This window comes from Gracilinanus agilis, chromosome 1 (genome assembly GCF_016433145.1).
Source record: "Gracilinanus agilis isolate LMUSP501 chromosome 1, AgileGrace, whole genome shotgun sequence".
In the NCBI taxonomy this organism is placed as follows: Eukaryota; Metazoa; Chordata; class Mammalia; order Didelphimorphia; family Didelphidae; genus Gracilinanus; species Gracilinanus agilis.
This window is the reverse complement of record NC_058130.1, coordinates 224,311,581-224,317,774: the sequence shown is the minus strand read 5'-3', so window position 1 is coordinate 224,317,774 and position 6,194 is coordinate 224,311,581.

The window sequence follows — 6,194 nt, the reverse complement described above, 5'->3', positions numbered from 1 at the left end:
ACCTTTTAGTTAGTCTCTTTTGATAGTTTATTTTTAATAAAATATTTATAAATAAAATATTTGGTATTTTGCATATTAATTTTAATCTCCACAGAAGGTATCCAGCACCTAGGGAACATGAACCAAATATTCAGAGCCAATAGGCTCATCATTCATTCTCAGATCCCTTCTGTCTGCTCCCTATTTTTGGTGTCTCTGAGGTATTGTCCAAATTCCTCTCTTGCCCTTTGCCCTCTTCTTACCATGTGGGACATGTGTTAAGGGCTTGCTGTTTGTCTTCCAGACTGCCCACCTTATTGACCCAGTCCTGGAAAAATGACCAAGGAGACCAGACCCAGAACAGAAGGTATTTCCATTAGCACAGGGGAAATAGAATGATATCCCTGATAGGTGAAGAGGTTGTCTCCATAGCTCCCGAAGTACTAAGAAATCACCAACCCAGACACACATATTTTTGAGGCTTTCTGGAAGTCCACTGTCATCTATAATTATTAATAATGATGTTGATGATAATAATTGTTGGAATTTATATAGTGCTTTAAGGTTTGCAAAGTGCTTTACAAGTTATGTATTTAATTCTCACCACAATCCTGAGAGGTAGACTCTATTATTATTTTCATTTTACAGATGAGAAAACTGAGACTAGGGGAAGTTAAATGACTTGCCCAAAGTCACAAGAAGGAAGTCCAAAAAGTCTCTTCTTACATCCCTTGGGGAAAAGGAAGACTCACACCTTTCTTGGGGAGTCACTTGAGGGATGCCTCTGTGCTTGACAAGCCAGAACAAGTGCTCAATATTCCCTGGGTTATGGATTTGGAACTGGAAAGGACTTAAGAGATTCCTAGTCCTTCAAGCATCTGAACTTCCTGCCCTCTCTTCCTTCCTATTGTTATGAGTAAGTATTTCCTAATCAATACCTAATCAATACCTAATCTAATCTTACTCATAACACTATAGACCTCTACTCCTGTCTGGAATATACTTTCTCCCTCCATATAGTCTCTGTGACCTAAGGAAAATTACTTTGCCTTTCTGGGCTTCAGCTTCCTCCTCTGTAAAATAAAGGGATTGGACTAGGTTGCCTTCAAGATCTCTTCTAGCTCTAGACCTCGGCTTTTTCAGCAAATATTTATTACTTGCCTATCAAATGCATAATTGTCATTTAGTCATTTTCAGTTGTGTCCAACTCTTCATGGCCCCATTTGGGGTTTTCTTAGCAAAGATACTAGGATGGTTTACCATTTCCCTCTCCATTGAATAGATGAGGAAACAAAGGCAAACAGGATTAAGTGACTTGTTCAGGGACACATAGCTAGTAAGTATCTAAGGCTAGATTTGAACTTAAAAAGATGGGTTTTCCTGACTCCAGGCCCAGCACTCTAACCATTGTACCACCTAGTTACCCCTATCTATCATATATATAGTATGCTACATATATATGTATATATATATATTTTTTTTTTCCTTTTACTTCAATGTCCATTCTAGGTTCCAACTTTTCTGCTTGATTTCTTTGCTTCTTCTAAGGTGAAATTGATTTCTCCCTTCTTGTATTCTTTTTTAAACCCTCACCTTCCATCTTAGAATCAATTCTAGGTATTGGTTCTAAAGCAGTGATTCCCAAAGTGGGCGCTATCGCCCCCTGGTGGGTTGCTGCAGCGATCCAGGGTGGTGGTGATGGCCACAAGTGCATTTATCTTTCCTATTAATTGCAATTAAAATTTTTAAAAAATTAATTTCCAGGGGCTAAGTAATATTTTTCTGGAAAGGGGGCAATAGGCCAAAAAAAATTTGGGAGCCACCGATCTAAGGTAAAAGAACGGTAAGAGCTAGGCAATGGGGTTAAGTGATTTGCTCAGGATCACAGTTAGGAAATGTCTTGAGGCCCAGATTTGAACCCTTTCTTGTACTTCAAATAGCCCTTTGTCTAGACCCCTTATTTGCCTTTTTAGTTCCCCTTCATAGCATATATTTCTTCTATAATACTGAAAGCTCTTTGAAGTGTGGGCCTGGGTTGTCTTCTGTCTTTGTGTCTAAAACAGTACCTAATCAATGTTCATTTCTTTATTATTTAATTTCATTTTTAGATGCTGAACTTCTGTCTTAAAATCAATGCTAAGTATTGGTTCCAAAACAGAGGATTGGTAAGGACTAGGCAGAAGGGATTAAGGGACTTACTCAGGGTTACACAGTGAGGAAGTATCTAAGAGCAGATTCGTATTCAGGATTGAGCCAATTAACTGCCCCATTTAATCAATGCTTGTTGAACTAAACTGAACTTATTTCAAGTTCTAGAGTGTTATATATTAACCCACACTGTTATATATTCTAGCTTTCATCTTTGCTGAGAATATAGTGGTCAGTTCATATATAGTTGTATTATTATTCACCATACTTGAGAATTAATTATCTACAGAGTTTTATATTGCCTGGAAATCAGTCAAGATTAGCAATAATCATGCTCAGGAAGACCTAATTTAGAATATTTTTCCATAGTTACATGAATCATGTTCTTTCCTTCCCCTCCTCCCACCCCCCCCTCCTGTAGCCAATGAGCAATTCCACTGGATTTTACATGTGTCGTTGATCAAGACCTATTTCCATATTATTGATATTTGCAATAGAGTAATGTTCTCCTGGTTCTGCTCCTTTCACTCTGCATCAATTCTTGGAGGTCTTTCCAGTTCACATGGAATTCCTCCAGTTCATTATTCCTTTTAGCACAATAGTATTCTATCACCAAGAGATACCACAATTTGTTCAGCCATTTCCCAATCAAAAGTCATCCCCTCATTTTCCAATTTTTTGCCACCATAAAAAGCATAGCTATAAATATTTTTGTACAAGTCTTTTTCCTTATTATCTTTTTGGGGTATAAACCCAGCAGTGGTATGACTGAATCAAAAGGCAGGCAGTCTTTTAACACCCTTTGGGTATAGTTCCCAATTGCTTTCCAGAATGGTTGGATCAATTCACAACTCTACCAGCAATGCATTAGTTTCTTAATTTTGCCACATCCCCATCAACATTTATTACTTTCCTTTGCTGTCATATTAGTCAATCTGCTAGGTGTGAGGTGGTACCTCAGAGTTGTTTTGATTTGCATTTCTCTGATTATAAGAGATTTAGAACACTTTTTCATGTGTTTATTGATAGTTTTGATTTCTTCATCTGAAAATTGTCTATTCATGTCCCTTGCCCTTTTATCAATTGGGGAATGGCTTGATTTTTTTGTGCAATTGATTTATCTTCTTATAAATTTGAGTAATTAGACATTAGTGTCCCAATTTTGTCATATCCCCTCCAAAATTTATCATTTTTCTTTACTGTCATATTGGTCAATCTGATAGGTATGAAGTGGTATCTCACAGTTGTTTTAATTTGTATTTCTTTAATCAAGAGGAATTTAGAACATTTTTTTCATATAACTATTGATAGCTTTGATTTCTTCATCTGAAAACTGCTTATTTGTATCCTTTGACCATTCATCAATTGGGGGAATAACTTGTGTTCCTATAAATTTGATTTAGTTCTTTATGTATTTGAGAAATGAGATCTTTTATCAGAGAAATTTATTATACATTTTTCTCAGTTGTTTCCCTTCTAATCTTGGTTACATTGTTTTGTTTATATAAAATACAGAATAATAAATGAATAATGAAATTATTCATTTTACATCTTGTAATGTTCTCTATCTCTTGTTTGGTCATAAATTCTTCCCTTCTCCATAGATCTGACAGGTAAACTTTTATATGTTCCCCTAATTTACTTATAATATCACTCTTTATGTCTAAATCATATACCCATTTTGATCTTATTTTGGTATAGGATTTAGATATTGGTCTATTCCTAATTTTTGCCATACGGTTTCCCAATTTTCCCAGCAGTTTTTGCCAAATAGTAAGTTCTTATCCCAAAAGCTGGGATCTTTGAGTTTATCAAACACTAGATTGGTGAAGTCATTTACCCATAATCTATTCCATTGATCCACCCTTCTATTTCTCACATAGTAAGTGTTTAAAGAAATACTTAATCCCTTCCCTTCTTCCCCTTCCCAGTTGTAACTTTAAATTGTTGTGTGGCTTTAGTGAAGTCACAACTTTTTGATGCTCCAGTTCATTCAGCTATAAAAAGAGAATTCCTTCCCAGTCTATCCCAATCTTACAAAAAATTATGAAACTTAAAGCACAAAAATGTGCAGAGCTTGCTGGCACACAGCTGGGATGCCCGCTTCTAGAATTCACATTAGTGGGTTTCTTGAGTTCTGAAGTTTCTGAGCTGTAGTGGGGCAAATAATCAGGTTTCTGAACTAAGTCTGCCATCAATGTGGTAAACCCTGAAGAGCATGGAGCCATCAGGAGAGAGCGAATAGGCTCACGTTGAAAACAGAAGTTCCAAGCTAGTAGGATTGGACCCGTGAGAAGCCACTAAATTTCCAGTTTAGGCAACATGGGAAAGCCAGAGGAGTAGGAGGAGACAGAGAGATAGACAGAAACAGACTGAGCAGGGGAAGGAGGGAAGGAGGAAGAGAGAAAGAAACAGAGAGAAAGAGGTAGAGGCAGAAGGAGAAGGGAAGGAGAGAAAGAGGAAAAGGAAGGGAGGGAAAGAAGAAGGGGGAAATGGAGAGGTTGGAAGGATGTGAAATAGCTTTGATAAGCTAAAAAGTATTATACAAATGGAAGAGATAATTATTAATACTAATAACAGTGTTTTGTGGCAGAAAGAAGCAGCAGTGACTTCAGTTGCCTTTGGATGTGGTCTGGGATTTGGACACTCCAGTTTCATGCTAGAGGAGAAATTGGCAACAATTTTCAAAAGAAATTTAGACCCCCAACCTCAGTAATCTCAGAGAGTACCATAGGTGGCAGCTACTTTGGCTAATACTTCCCTCTTCTCCTTCCTTCAGTGCTCCACAACCCTCACCAAATTACCTAATAGTATTTCCATCAGGGTCGATCCATCTTGTTGAAGGACAACAAAATCATCAGGGAATCACATCACATAGAGCCTTGCTGGACAAAGTAAATGGACCCATGAACCCAAGAGAGTGCATGTTCATTTTATTTATGGGGAGATCATTTAAGCAAGTGTAGGCATTTTATCTGACTTCTCAGAACACTGAAAAGCAAACTCCTAAACCCACCCAGCAGGACCATAAGTGATTTGCAGGCAGCGTTTGTTTCTTCAGAAATGAAGGGTACCTCAGGAATGAAACTAAACTAGAAGTCAAAAGCATTGGGCTGCTATGTCACATTGGGAACATTCCTTTGTAGCTCCCTGCCTCGGTTTCTTCCTCTGTAAAATGAGAAGTTTGGGCTGGATGAGCTTTAAAATCTTTTCCAACCCCGGTGGTATGGTTCTGTTTTCAGCTTTTTTTGAATCTCTCCCTCATGTTCCCAGCCTCTTCCTAACATTAGACACTTTCTCTCCAACCTTCTGCAATTTAGCTTTCTCATTCTCATGGGAAACAAAGCTATGTTCTCTCCACCACATATGCAAATAAGTCTCAGAGTACTGAAACTTGAGCAGTAAACACAACCTTGTTCACTTGAGAAATCACTACCACCTGACACCTCTCTCTGCCAGAAGAAGGTGTTTCAGACTGTCAGTCTTAAACCTTTTGGGCTGTTCCTTTAATTGGACTAAAAGGTTAATGAGTCCCCCTTTTCAACTTTACAAACTCCAGATGGAGACATGGAGTTGTTTTTAGCTAAAGTTCTCCTCTCCCAATTCCTTCCACACTCTTGAACTTTGGCTTAGCTTTCCAGTCAGTATTTGCCACCAGGAGCAACCAATAGCTTGGGAGAAGAGAAATTTGAAGCAAGTTTTTGATGAACAAAGAAAGAGCAAAACAGAAAATTTCAGAGCTGGAAGGTACCTTATCTGGTCCAACCTACACATTTTGCAAAGTAAGGAACTGAAACCCATAGAAAGAAAGTGACTTGCCCAGGGTCCCACACCTAGTTGATCATGGAGGTAAGACTAGACTCCTAGGTCAGGAGTGTGTGTGTGCGTGTGTGTGTGTGTGTGTGTGTGTGTGTGTGTGTGTGTGTGTGTGTTTGCTTGAGGCTGAGGTTTGTTTTTTGTTGTTGGGTTTTGTTTTTTTCCTCCTGTGGTTATTGCCTTTCGCTGTGATCTAACTTGGATGGAGCATCAATTTTTCACCAGCCACTGCTACAAGAAGGGACTAGAGT